Raw genomic sequence first — 14,671 nt, 5'->3', positions numbered from 1 at the left:
ATGATCTTGAAGGTTTTTTCGCAACACTCTACCGGCAAATTTCTGTTTGCATTGGCCAAGGATGATTTCCTAGATTATCTTCTTAGTTTCCTTACAATCCCGTTGGGAAGAGTTTGTAGCATTTTGAAAGGGAAGACTTGTCTCAACAGCATCGACAACTTGTACAAGAGTGTGTTAAATGGCATCGATGCCAGCTATTTTAAGGAACCTAACGCCGAAGCTAGCCTAATCAATCCGACGCTAGCTTATATATTTGTGAAAACCCGTTTCTGCCCCTGGCTCATGAAAATCCTCCTCGTCGGGGATGCTACGTGAGGAAACCGACGGAGTATATTTTGCGCGACGATTTGACGGCGACGCCTTATAGTCTAGCATCGAGGATTTCCATTCTCAAAGACCTCCGAGTCCCTTTGTGTGATGTGAAAGAGAGATCGTATTCCGTTGGAGTGAATGAGGTAAATCGAGCTTATGCCCCATATATATATATACTCACTCCGTCCACTAATTCAAGACCTATTTTCCTTTTTGGTTCGTCCATCCCTTTTTCCACTCAATTAATAAAAATACATTTTTTTTAAAACTCGTGTTTTGCCTCTTAGGTCTTGAATTAGTGGACGGAGGGAGTATGTTGTTTATTTCGTATATAAAGTGATGGTATGCTTTGAGGATGTTTTGTGTTCGGTTTGATGAATTAGATATAATTGTGTTTTGTGATATACAAGAAAACATGCCGGACACCGACGAAATATTTGATTTTACGATAGAATTTTTTATTTTATCGACAATTTTTTTTGTCAGTATCTGACCAATTTTTTGTAGTGGTATGTATACTTGGTTAACTCGGTCAGTTCAATTTCAGATAATCTTGAATCAGTTTAATCTGATTAAACCGAACACCCCCTTTGTTGATTTCATATGATGAAGTCCGGATTTTGTTGGTGCAGGGATTGAGTATACTGAAAGCTTGTCTTACTTCATCAACTGTATTGACTGATGCTGTCATCAATCCTGTGCTGGAGGAAGAAGAAGAATATTAGAGGTAATAACATTGGGAAATATATATATAGGTTTAGGATCAGTTGATGAGAACTAAGAACATATGCACAAATAAAAAATCGACTCAGATTGAACGATCAAATAAATATAACACATGCACAACCATAATGGTCATGAATGTTATATTTAATTTGTATATGTTGAGGCTAATTTTATTTGTTGGTGCAGGGTTTGAGCATATTGAAAGCGTTAAAGTCACAAAATTTACAAACAATCAAGTTAAGACAGAAGACGAAGTCTCATATATGCTTCCATATCTTGTGTTGTTATTGTTTCTTTCTGTAGGGCTGGTGAACTAAGAAAAAATCATTTGTGGGAGTTATGCTTTCTAAATTTTCTTTGACAACATATACTTTTCATGAGATTTGGTTCATTAACTTTTTCACGAGATTTTGATCATTAATGGGGATTTTTACATAACAATTTTCCACAAAATTCAGATAATTTAAAGATTGCAAATTGTTGTTTTATGAAACTAAGGAATAATGAATCAAATAACCAAACTAATTCTAATAGTAAATCTTTCGTGCGAGTGTTCGATTCCATGTTTGGAAACTAAGGAATAATGAATCAAATAACCAAACTAATTCTAATAGTAAATCTTCCCCTAAAAAAAATTTGTAATAGTAAATCGTGCCACTCAATATTTTAATCAGAATTAAAATTATTTTAACATAATCTTATTTAATTGATTAGTTTGTTCAAGAATTAGGCTATACTTGGGATTAAATTGGGGCATAATGAATCCTATTTTTGGGTCTCTCAACTAGTATTCTCAAATATATTTTACAATTGGTTTTTGTAATAAAAGTTAAGTACAATTTATAATATTATAACGATTTTTTAACAAAAAAAATTATTAAAATATTAAAAATAATAATAGACACACTGACATACAAACGATTTAATAATAAAATGATGGATTAATTGCCTGTAAATACACGAACTATACTCAAAATTTGGTTTTTGATCAAATCTATTTTTTTGGTCAAAAAATACATAAACTTTTATATTTTTGGAATTTGACCGAAATCGAAAGTTCGTCGGCTAATAAATTGATTGTCTGAATTCTGATGGGCAATCTGAAGGTACCGTTAGAAAGCTCTTAATGTTATCTTTCTAATGATACTTATATTGGTGGGTTTTGATAACCGGAAGTGGTAAAAAAAATGGCATGAAAGTCGAGGTCACGAAACTCTATATTTTTTTCTTTTTTTCGACCACTTCCGGATACCAAAACCCAGCAATATAAGTATCATTAGAAAGACAAGGTCAATAGCTTTCCAACTGTACATTTAGATTGGTCATCAAAATTCAGTCATTCAAGTTATTGGCCAACGAGCTTTTGGGGTCATGTCAAATTCCAAAAAATTAAAAGTTTATGTATATTTTTTGACCAAAAAAATAGATTTGGTTAAAAATCAAAATTTGGGTATAGTTTATGTATTTATAGGCAATTATCCCTAAATTAAAATATATCATATTCACTTTTGTATTTATTGTAGACGGAGGGAGTAATTGTTTTCCACCTTTTTTCCATTAAAGAGGATACACTTAAGTGTAAACAAAAATATATAGAGAAACCAAGAAAAGAAAGATATATAGAGAAATAAGAATCACCTCATTGAATCCGAATTCCATTCGAATTGCCTTATAATCCGAGTTTCTAATGCCAAGACAGCTCATGATTCCTGAGATTCCTGTGTCATTTGGAAATATCTGAAGATCATCACAGATTATGAAAGTTGCTTCTTGTTTAGCGAAGACTCCACTACTACTACTAGGAGTGAATGCACAGCTCTTTTCAACTACTTGGATCTTCAGATATTTCCAAATGACACAGGAATCTCAGGAATCATGAGCTGTCTTGGCATTAGAAACTCGGATTATAAGGCAATTCGAATGGAATTCGGATTCAATGAGGTGATTCTTATTTCTCTATATATCTTTCTTTTCTTGGTTTCTCTATATATTTTTGTTTACACTTAAGTGTATCCTCTTTAATGGAAAAAAGGTGGAAAACAATTACTCCCTCCGTCTACAATAAATACAAAAGTGAATATGATATATTTTAATTTAGGGATAATTGCCTATAAATACATAAACTATACCCAAATTTTGATTTTTAACCAAATCTATTTTTTTGGTCAAAAAATATACATAAACTTTTAATTTTTTGGAATTTGACATGACCCCAAAAGCTCGTTGGCCAATAACTTGATTGACTGAATTCTAATGGCCAATCTGAATGTACAGTTGGAAAGTTATTGACGTTGTTTTTCTAATGATACTTATATTGTTGGGTTTTGGTAACCGAAAGTGGTCGAAAAAAAGACAAAATATAGAGTTTTGTGACCTCGACTTTCATGCCATTTTTTTTACCACTTTCGATTATCAAAACCCAACAATATAAGTATCATTAGAAAGATAACATTAAGAGCTTTCTAACAGTACCTTCGGATTGCCCATATCAGAATTCAAACAATCAATTTATTAGCCGACGAACTTTCGGCTTCGATCAAATTCCAAAAATATAAAAGTTTATGTATTTTTTTTATCAAAAAAATGGATTTGGTCAAAAACCAAAATTTGAGTATAGTTCGTGTATTTATAGGCAATTAACCCTTTAATTTATAATTTTTTTGATTATTTTATCTTACTTTTTCTTCCTTTTTCACTTGATGATAAAATTATTATGAAGAGAACTGTTGTGCTAAGCTTTTTCTCTACTTTATAGAACATGCACTAAAATGTGATTAAATGTTCATATTTTCTTATCAATCAAATATATTCAGGGAATTAATAACATGGAAAAATATTATCATGAATACTAGAGTGAAAAAAAGGTACTGTCCGAATTTTTTTTATCCATCCCACCTAACATCTGAAAATATATGTTTTCTACTCTTTTCCATCAAAGAGAAACCAACCATAATTCTTCTGTGTATTTTTTTTAGGTTATGAATTTGTTGAAGGCATCCTTGACGTCCCCAACTCCATTGTCGGACATTGTGTTAAAGAAAACAAGAAACACGATCTCTACAGTTGCGGAATCTCAACCGATTCCACTAAAAAATATTAATCCCAAGTCTAGGAATCTATTCTTGAAAATGGCGATACAAAAATCTACTGGCAAGCTGCTGCATGCCGAAGCTAAGAAAGAGTTCGTAGAGTTTCTGTTTAGTCTCCTCTTTATCCCACTAGGAGGAGCTGGGAATCTTCTCGGAGGTAACACTAGTTTTAAGGCCATCGACAACTTGTACCGGAGCACAGCCAACGGAGAGATCTTCGACTCCGTATATATAAAAGAGAGACTAACGAAATTTCATCTGGTTCATGGCTGCATTTCCGAAAGCCACATTCTTCCCATCACTGAAGAAAATTTGCCTAGTTACTACAACGATTTGAAGTCGCCGTATTACTACAATGATTTGAAGTCGTTTTCCTCTGTTAACTTTCGCAGTGGCAAGGGGAGTTATCTTCAACAACGGCAAACTTATAAGGTGACGGATGATTTAACTGTTGTGCCGTATTGCTTTGTCTCCATCCTTTGCAGTCTCAGTGAGCAGAAAATCCCGATATCTGATGTCGAAGAAGTCGAGCTGCAAATCGGATTGAAAGAGGTAATAACATTAGGATCACTTGATGAGAATTAAGAACACATTCACAAACACAAAATTGACTCGGATTGAACAAATAAATGTAACACGTGCACGACCATATTACTGAAGTTCGCTAATTTGGTGCAGGGTTTGAGCATATTGAAAGCGTCTCTTACATCCACTTCTGCTCTCTCCGATGCTCTGCTCAGTCAAACATTGAACAAGCAACCGAAGACGGAAGTCAAGACAGAAGTCTGAGTCTCATATATGCTTCTATATTTAGGAGTGAACGCAGAAAAAATCTTGTGGGAGCTATGTTTTCTAAATTTTCTTTGAGAATATATATTTTTGCATGAGATTTGGCTCTTTCTTTTTTTTGGAGACAATATATATGTTTTCTAAATCTTTTGGCTATTTTTTTTCTGAATATAAAATTTTCATGAGATTTGGCTTATTAATGGGGAGTTCTACAAAACAATATATTGACACTTTGTTTATAAGTTTTCAGAGAGGTATTTATTCCATGTGTCTTTGGAAACTATGATACCTTGTTTATAATTTCTACAGCTATATTGATCCATGATAAGAAGAGAAGATACATCAAAATATTCCCATCAAAATAATCTGTTTTCTGCTAGAGAGATTTATACATAACAAGTAGCTAGAGCAGGTTACAGCAAAATCATATGTTTCCAGCTAGATTTATACATAACAAGCAGAGCAGATTGCATCAAAATATCTATCCATAATAACCACAGAAGTTACGAATGCCATCGCTTTGAGCAGAAGTTATAACCACAGACGCCTTTGTGAGGGGTTTGATGAGGCCATCTGTCAAAGCAGTCGTTGATGTAAGAGCTGCTTTCAGTATGCTTAAACCCTGAGCAAACGAAACAAATGGATACTTCAGCACAAGAAATAAATAATTTCATGTAATATAAGTAACACAGATTCCAAAGAAACAAACATTTTTACCTCTTTCAACCCAATTTGCACCTCCATATATTTGACATCAGAAGAAGGCGCGTTCCTCGTTGAGAGAATGAAAGAATATGAGAAACGACATTCTGTGACAGTTAAATCATCGTATATTCTAAAGATATCAGGTTTGACATAGCATCCTTCATCGCCCTTGGGGTCTTTGTAACGCATCCAAAACCCTTTGTCAACTGTCTGGTCAGAGGAGTCTATAAAGCTCTTATAGAAATATATAGTTGGAACAATTTGTTCAGATAGAGGGAAAATCTGGTTCTTGGAAACATAGTAGGGAGGAAGCTTTGGTTCTTGCAGCCTTCTCTTCCCATCTTTTGTCATAAAATGTCTGTCTTCGATGAGATTTGCAGCGCTGTTATACAAATTGTCAATGCCCTTCAAACAAGTCTTGCCCCTCAAAAGGGAATCAACTCCTCCCAATGGGATAGTCAGAAAACTGAGAATGAAATCCACAAAATCTTCCCTTCCCTTTACAAACAACAATTTGTTGGTAGATTTACGCATTACAGCTGTTACAGTCATTCTCTTAGAGATGATTGATTCTAGATCAATCTTGTTGAGTGAATCCTCTAGCACATAATCAGTGTTTTTGTTGCTAACACGAAGAATGGCATCAGTTAGCGGAGTCTTGGATTGTAAAGACCCCTTGAGCAAATCCACAATCTGATAACATACAACATTCATAGATAATGCTATGATGCATAATGGCACTGGACTTGCTAAGAAAGATAAACACACACACACACAAAAAAAAAATTGAACTGACCTCATTGTATCCAAGAGTCACATTCAATTGCTCTGCGCCTTCTGTTACAACAATGCCAAGATTGATGAGAGTTTGAATCATAGATCCTGGCTCAGAGGGGGCCACCTGCAGATCATCAGTTACTAGAAAATGCAGTCCTTCCACAAGAATCCCATCACCACCAGCTTGAGGTTTGGATTCAATTTCGCCCATAGCTCTATTCAATGGCTTGCCACAATCACATGTACCAGAATCATAGTACATACTCACGTTCGGCTTCTTCTTACAGTCCATGTCTTCACATCTGAAGTGCTTTTCTGGTCCATTCATGAATGAGTTTCTTGGATTGAGTAGCATCTTCTTACCACCATCTGTCCAGAAATGGCCGCTTTCAATATTCGTTAAGCCCGTGTACAGTGTGTTTAAGCTTCCAACAACGGGTTTCTCATCCTCGTATCTCTCATTCAAGACCCTCACAATCTCCCCCAACGGCAATATCAGAAAACTTAGTATAACCTCTGCAGATTTGCTGTCGGCTTCTGCAAAGAGTACCTTCGTTTTCTCTTTATTCACCATAACTTTCAGGGACATCTTTACATCCTTGGGTATTGCAGACCTCATGTTTGGCTCTACAAGCGACGAAATCTCAGAGACGCTATCAGCAGGGGAAATTTTAAGCCACTAATATTGTGTATTGAATTGAATGGCTTAGTGAATGAATGGTGTATATTCATAACTTAGTAGTATCAACTATTTTTTCTCCATATTTGTTTCTCACATAACTAAGACATAAATACTCAGCTCATACATTCAATTTAAGAATACCAAATTCAGCAGCATATTAAACCCTTGTAGGGTTCTTGGCCTTGCATTAAATTTAAAGATAAAGACAAATCAAGAGGAAAATGAAGAATCTTGTCAATGCTAGCGGCACACTATTTCTACCACACAATCAATAAAACAATTGCACAAGCTTAAACCTTTTCTTTGATCTTGATCTCTTCTAAGATAAAATCATCTAAAACAATTTTATGAGATCATACCACTTCAACAATTTATGGATCTGGTGTGTGTGTGAGTGTGTGGTTAACATCTACAGAAGCTAAGCTTGCAAAGAAGAAATGATAACAAGTCTTGAATAACTAAAACTTACCTTAACTTTGTTGGCCGGAAATAGGCGTGTTGTGGCGGCGGTGGACGAAAATAGAGACCGGAAAGAGCTTCGCAACCACTTCTGCGTGAGCCCCTTTTAGTGTTCCATTGAAGATGATCTTGAAAGGAATGATTTTTCTGAGACAAAAGTGTCTTTTGAGTCTTTGAGCGGAAGCCACTTTTGTAAGAAAGTCTAATTATATTTTAAATAAAATATATAAAATTATACAAAAAAAAAAAAAAAAAACTATATCAATATGCACAAAACATTGAAACTCCAATTTTATTTTGAACCAAAACTTTAAATGAATCATTTTTTTTTCATTTTGATTAGTTCATAATCCACTATAACGTGGCTGCATAGATTTATTATAAAATATGACGAGTACTCCCGTCGTCCAACACAAAATTATCATTTTTGTCTTTCTACTACTTATTTCATATTTTTATTTTTAGTAGATATACCTCACTAATTATAACTATCAATATTTCTATATATTTATTAATATTGTATTATTGGATTTATTACTTAATCAAATTAATTTATTTAAAATTATAATAAAAATAGGACTCTTATTCCACCCACATAATTTACTTAATTATAACTTTTAGTATTATCACTTATTTATCGATATTGTCACTATTGGACCTACAACTTAATTAAATTAAAATTACAATAAAAATAGAATTTTTATTCTATTCACAAGATTCAACTAAATATTAAAACTCGTGCTATTATGAAATGAGTATTTTCATAGTGGACGGAAGAAGTATTATTTATCATTTACTTAAAAAAATAACTTTTTTATATAATCTAATTATAGAATAATTAACTATTAAAAATAGAAACTAAATACTAAGAAGTAACCAGAAATTCTAATGGTGTATAACTAATAATTTACGACAGTCTTGTGTTTTTAAACGAGTGATTGCTGAGTTTTAAAAATTTAAACTGATTCATAAAATTTAAAAAATGTTTATAATGTCGAGGATGAAACTAACCTAGTTAATCATAATTTTGTGGCCATAAGCCATGTTATACTTCCTTCTATCTCATAAAAATATACTCTTTCCATCCACCAAAAATTTATCACAATTTCTTTTTTGATAATTATCTTTCAAAATGTGGTAAATATTTTATGAACGAATAGAGTATCACATTTTTCATTTTCGTTCGTGCCAAAAAAATATTTATTTAAATTTAAATAATAATAATAATAATACGTAATAAAAGTTTTAAGAAGACTTTGATTCTAAATATAATTCAGACGAAATGTTTTATTTGAAAATTTATTTTAAAATCTTTCTCCATCAAAATTGAAAAATAATGTATATTCTATTTGAACAAATTAGTAGGAAGTTGAATCGAATAATATAAATTTTTGAAGCGAACATTCGAGATACATTGTTTAAAATACACTTGTAAAAAAAATAAAACGAATATTTGATTCGATTCGATTTGAGTATTCACGAATCAATATGTGAATCGAATATGATAGTAAATAAGATTCAAAAGATATTCGAATACCAATTTAAATATGTCATTATTTTTATGAATATGAATTGAATCCAATGATACTCGATTCAACATCCTACTTACATCCATTCGACACATTATTTACCAAATATTTCTTAAAACTCACGTCATTCTTCAAATGATACATTTTTATGGGATGAAGGGAGTGTAAGATTAACATTTCTAATCTAATCTGATCCTTGTAAAAAAGAAAAAACATAAACTCAGATAGTTCAAAATATATACAAAAATTTAAATGGTGTGACTAAGTTTTAGTATCAAAGCAAACCAAATCGATCTTGGGTTCCATCAAATTACCCTAGATCAAATTAATTTGTGTACAGCTAGATTTATCCATGATAAAGCATATACATCAAAACATTCCCATCAAAATAATCTGTTTTCTGCTAGATTTATAGATAACAAACAGAGCAGATTGCATCCAAATGTCTATGCATAATAAGCAGGATCCAGAAAATGGCCAGTGAGCAAAAACAAATTCTAATACAATGTACAGCATGATCAGTGAAGCTCACAGTGTCACCTCTGTCTTTACCCTTTTGTTTGATGTTTGCTTTTGAATGCCATCGCTTTGAGCAGAATTTGAAGCCACAGACGCCTTTGTGATATGTTTGACGAGCCCATCCCACAAAGCATTCTTCGATGTAAGAGCTGCTTTCAGTATGCTTAAACCCTGAGCAAACGAAACAAACGGATACTTCAGCACAAGAAACAAAACATTCATGTAGTATAAGCACCACACACATTCCAAAAAAAACAACCATTTTTACCTCTTTCAACCCAATTTGCACCTCAATTTCTTTGACATCAGATGGAGGGACCTTTATCGTGCAGAGAACGAGAGACTTTATTACATCATAATCATATGATTGTAAGACAGCTAAATTAGGGCATATCATAAACGTCCCAGGATTGACATAGCTTCCTTGATCTCCCTTTGGGTCTTTGTAATGCATCCAAGAACCTTTTTCAACTGTCCGGTCGGAGGAATCTATAATCCTCTCTTTGATGAGATTTGCTGTGCTGTTGTACAAATTATCAATGCCCTTGAAACAAGTCTTGCCCCTCAAAAGGGACTCAACTTCTCCCAGTGGGATAGTCAGAAAACTCAGAATGAAATCCACAAAATCTTCCCTTCCTTTCACAAACAAAAATTTGTTGGTAGATTTTTGCATTAGAGCTGTCACAGTCATTCTCTTAGAGCTGGCTGATTCTGGCTCTATCTGGTCTAGTAATAAATTCTCTACCACATGACCCGTGTTTTTGTTGGTAACACGAAGAATGGTATCAGTTAGCGGAGTCTTGGAGAGTAACGATCCCTTGAGCAAATCCACAATCTGATAACATAAAACAGTAAAAGGTAATGCATAATTCATAAATCCATGGACTTACTAAGAAAGATAAACACAAAAAATTTCAACTGAACTCACTTCATTGTATCCAAGAGTCACATTCAATTGCTTTGCGCCTTCTGTTACAACAATGCCAAGATTGAAGAGAGTTTCCATCACAGATCCCAGCTCATAGGGGGCGAGCTGCAGATCATCAGTTACTAAAAAATGCAGTCCTTCCACAAGAAGCCCATCACCACCAGCTTGAGGTTTTGGCTCGATTTCGCCCATAGGTTTGTTTAATGGCTTGCCACAATCACATGTACCAGAATCATAGTAGATGCTCGCGTTTAGGAATCTTTTCTTCTTACAATCCATGTCTCCACATCTGAAATGCTTTACTGGTCCACTCATGAATGAGTTACTTGGATTGAGTATCATCTTCTTACCACCATCTTTCCAGAAATAGTCACTACAAAGAGTTGTTAAGCGCCTATACATCGGTGTTAAGCTTCCAACAACGGGTTTCTTATCCAAATAATGCTCCTCGAAGACCCTCACAATCTCCCCCAATGGCAACATCAGAAAACTTAGTATAACCTGTGCAAATTTGCTGTCGGCTTCTGCGAAGAGAACCTTTGTTATCTCCCTATTCACCATAACTTTAAGGGACATCTTTACATCCTTGGGTATTGCAGACCTCATGTTTGGTTCTTCAATGGCAAAGACAACAAAAATCAGCAGGGGAAATTATAAGCCATCACTAATGTATATTGAATTGAATGAATGTTCCATATTCATAAGTTAGTAGCATCAACTATTTTTTCTTGCTTCCATATTTGTTTCTCACATAACTAAAGCATAAATACTCAACTCATGCATTCCAATTTTTTTAAAAAAATTCTTCTTACGCGAAAGAATACAAAATTCTGCAGCATGTTCTCGGCCTTGCATCAAAATTTAAGGGGAAAACAAGAAAAATATAGTAAATAAAAATCAAGAGGAAAATGAAGAATCATGTCAACGCAATTTCTACCACTCAATCAATAAAACAACTGTACAACCTTAAAGCTTAAACCTTCCTTTGATCTTGATGAGCTAAAGTCTCTTCTGAGATAAATTCATCTAAAACAATTTTATGAGATCATAACACTTCAACAATGTATGGATCTAGTGTATGTGTTAACACAACTACAAAAGATAAGCTTGCACAGTAGAAATGATAACAAGTCTTGAATAACTAAAAGTTACCGTAACTTTGTTGGCCGGAAATAGGAGTTCGTGGCGGCGGCTGCGGCGGCAGCGGCGGCGAAAAATAGCTTCGCAACGTGGGTCCCTTCTAGGGCTCAATTGAAGAGTTATTTTTCTGAGACAAAAATTCTTATGGCAGAAAATCAATATTAAAATATAATGACTTTTTGAGCGAAATTAAAGGATATTGATAAAGTTGAAGATAACTCATTTTCAGTTGTAAAAAATTAAACTTCCATTTATATACATAACGATTTATAATTTTAATTTTCGAGTTCTCATATAGTGGTGCAAAAAAATATTGAAATTTAATACTCCCCCAGTTAAAATGTCTCATTTTTTATTATAAAAATTTAAAAAGGGCTCAATTCATAGATTGAGAAAAAATATACTCCCTCCGTCTACGAAAAAACTTCCTACTTTTCCTTTTTGGGACGTCCACAAAAGAACTTCCTACCTATCTATGGACTATACCCCACCACTTATAATCCTCTTACTTTTCACTTTCCACAACTCTCAATATTAATTATAACACATTTTCACCACTTCCAATACACTTAACTACCTTTTATCCACTCTCAATACACTCAACAATATTTTTTCTTAAAACCCGTGTCACTCCCTCTTAGGAAGTTCTTTCATGGACGGAGGGAGTATATCTTTAATTTTGGATTGTTTCATTAGAAATATCTCATTTATATTTTTGTCACACAATTTTTATATTTTATGCTTATTCTTTTGAGACATTTCAAATGAAATAGAGAGAATACTTCCTATGTTCCAATTAATTTGACGTCTTAGTATGCTTTTGTTTTAAGATTATTTTATTTAATTTGACCTATTTTTATTTGAAATGTTTAATTTTTATTACAATAAATATGAACTCATAGAAGTGATTACAATAAATTCACCGAGACTCAAGAGTCCTAATTTTTGTGTGCGTGTGTTAATCTAGTAGTAGGAGATTAATATTCAAGATTTAGTGGAGTTGTTTGTTGCGTTATCTTAAAAATTTCTTTAAATTAGCTATGCAATTTAAAAAGAAAAATCCTAAATTCTTGGACCTTGTGCATTCAATATTTTTTTATGAGCAAGAGTATTTAATTAATCGATACTTATTTGATTTGATTGCCCGCCGATTTCCAAGAAGCACTCGAGTGTGCCTAGATATATGAGCATGACCAACTGCACAAGGCATCACGCTAGTATTAATTAATGCTCCTCCGTCAACTCACTCAAAACTTTTCGACACAAAAATTAATAAGAAAGTATAAATATATTAAAGTGATAGAATCTTTACTTTTTTAAAGGGTTAAACTTTATGAAAAATAAGTCATTTATAATGAAACGATTCAAAATAAAATATAGGCCACAAGTGGAACGAAGAGATTAAAAGAAATTAATGATAAATAATTACTCGATGCTATGTAGCATTGTTGTCTAATAAATTAGGATAAATAATTACTTGATTCGTCCCCCAAAAATGATGATCTTATTATTATATGAAAATATCTTTAAAAAATTTGGTCTTTTTTTATTTAAAATTAATTCCACATTTTTTTTACTACTCCCTCCGTCCACAAAATGAGTACTCATATTTCCTTTTTTGTCCGTCCACGAAACGAGTACCCATTTCCCTTTTTGGCAAGTGTACCCCACACATTTCTTTAATTAATACACTCAAAAAGTGAGACCCTTAAACTATTCACACTACACTCCATACATTTCTTAAAACCCGTACCGTCCACAAATGGGTACTCATTTCGTGGACGGAGGGAGTATTTATAAAGAAAGTGTGGATCATACTCACTCCGTCCAAATAACAATAACAGCATCCCAAATTTTTTTATTAAACATTTCATTTATAATGTCTGAATTCAAGATATGAAATAATTTATTTTATCTATTTTCTCCTCGTTTACTTTTATTTTTTTTCTTACTTTTTCACTAGTCATTATATCTCTATTTGCATATTTTTTATCCTTTTTTGAATATATATCTCTCTTCTCATTTATTTTATCTTTCTTTTTTCTTTTAGGTTTGTACTTCTCACTTTATCTCTCTTCATTTAATTTAAGAGTATAATACTCCCTCCGTCCCAGCTTAAATGTCTTGTTTCTTTTCGGCACGGAGATTAAGAAATGTGTATAAAGTAGATAAAGTGGGTTGATGGAAATTACTCCCTCTGTCCACGAAAAAGTGCCCTACTTACCCCTTTTTTTTTGTCCACGAAAAAGTGCCCTGTTTACCTTTTTGTACATTTATACCCTTTACTTTTCAATTTATTTACAACTTATGTCATTAATAAATCCACACTTTTATTGAATCTATGCAATTAACCCACACAATTAACTCACTAATTAAAAGTTTATTTATTTATTTATTTATTTTCTGTTTATTTAATCTATGCAATTAACCCACAGAATTTATTTATTTATTTTCAGTTTATTTATTTATTTATTTTCTGAATTTCAAGTTTATTTATTTATTTATTTTTGAATTTTCAGTTTATTTATTTTCCAGTTTATTTATTTCCAATTTACTTACTTATTTATTTATTTATTTCCAGTTTATTTATTTATTTATTTTCTAATTTTTCAGTTTATTTATTTATTTATTTTCTGAATTTCAAGTTTATTTATTTTTTAATTTTCAGTTTATTTATTTATTTATTTATTTATTTATTTTCGAATTTTCAGTTTATTTATTTTCCAATTTATTTATATATTTATTTTCTGAATTTTCAGTTTATTTATTTATTTATTTTCTGAATTTCAAGTTTATTTATTTATTTATTTTTGAATTTTCAGTTTATTTATTTTCCAGTTTATTTATTTCCAGTTTATTTACTTATTTATTTATTTATTTCCAGTTTATTTATTTTCCAGTTTATTTATTTATTTATTTTCTGAATTTTCAGTTTATTTATTTATTTATTTTCGAATTTTCAGTTTATTTATTTTCCAGTTTATTTATTTATTTTTTTTCTGAATTTTTCAGTTAA

General features: G+C 32.2%; 1 long non-coding RNA gene across 1 annotated transcript; it reads left to right on the top strand.

The window, feature by feature from the left end:
- Positions 1 to 6,423: 6,423 nt before the first annotated feature.
- On the top strand, positions 6,424 to 7,190 carry LOC131009386 (uncharacterized). Its single transcript, XR_009096439.1, has 2 exons — positions 6,424 to 6,587; positions 6,686 to 7,190. It is a non-coding gene; the product is annotated as an uncharacterized LOC131009386 (long non-coding RNA).
- The last annotated feature ends 7,481 nt before the right edge of the window (positions 7,191 to 14,671 follow it).

Source organism: Salvia miltiorrhiza, chromosome 2 (assembly GCF_028751815.1).
Source record: "Salvia miltiorrhiza cultivar Shanhuang (shh) chromosome 2, IMPLAD_Smil_shh, whole genome shotgun sequence".
In the NCBI taxonomy this organism is placed as follows: domain Eukaryota; kingdom Viridiplantae; phylum Streptophyta; class Magnoliopsida; order Lamiales; family Lamiaceae; genus Salvia; species Salvia miltiorrhiza.
Note: the sequence above shows the minus strand (reverse complement) of the source record. Positions and strands in the feature narration are given on the sequence as shown.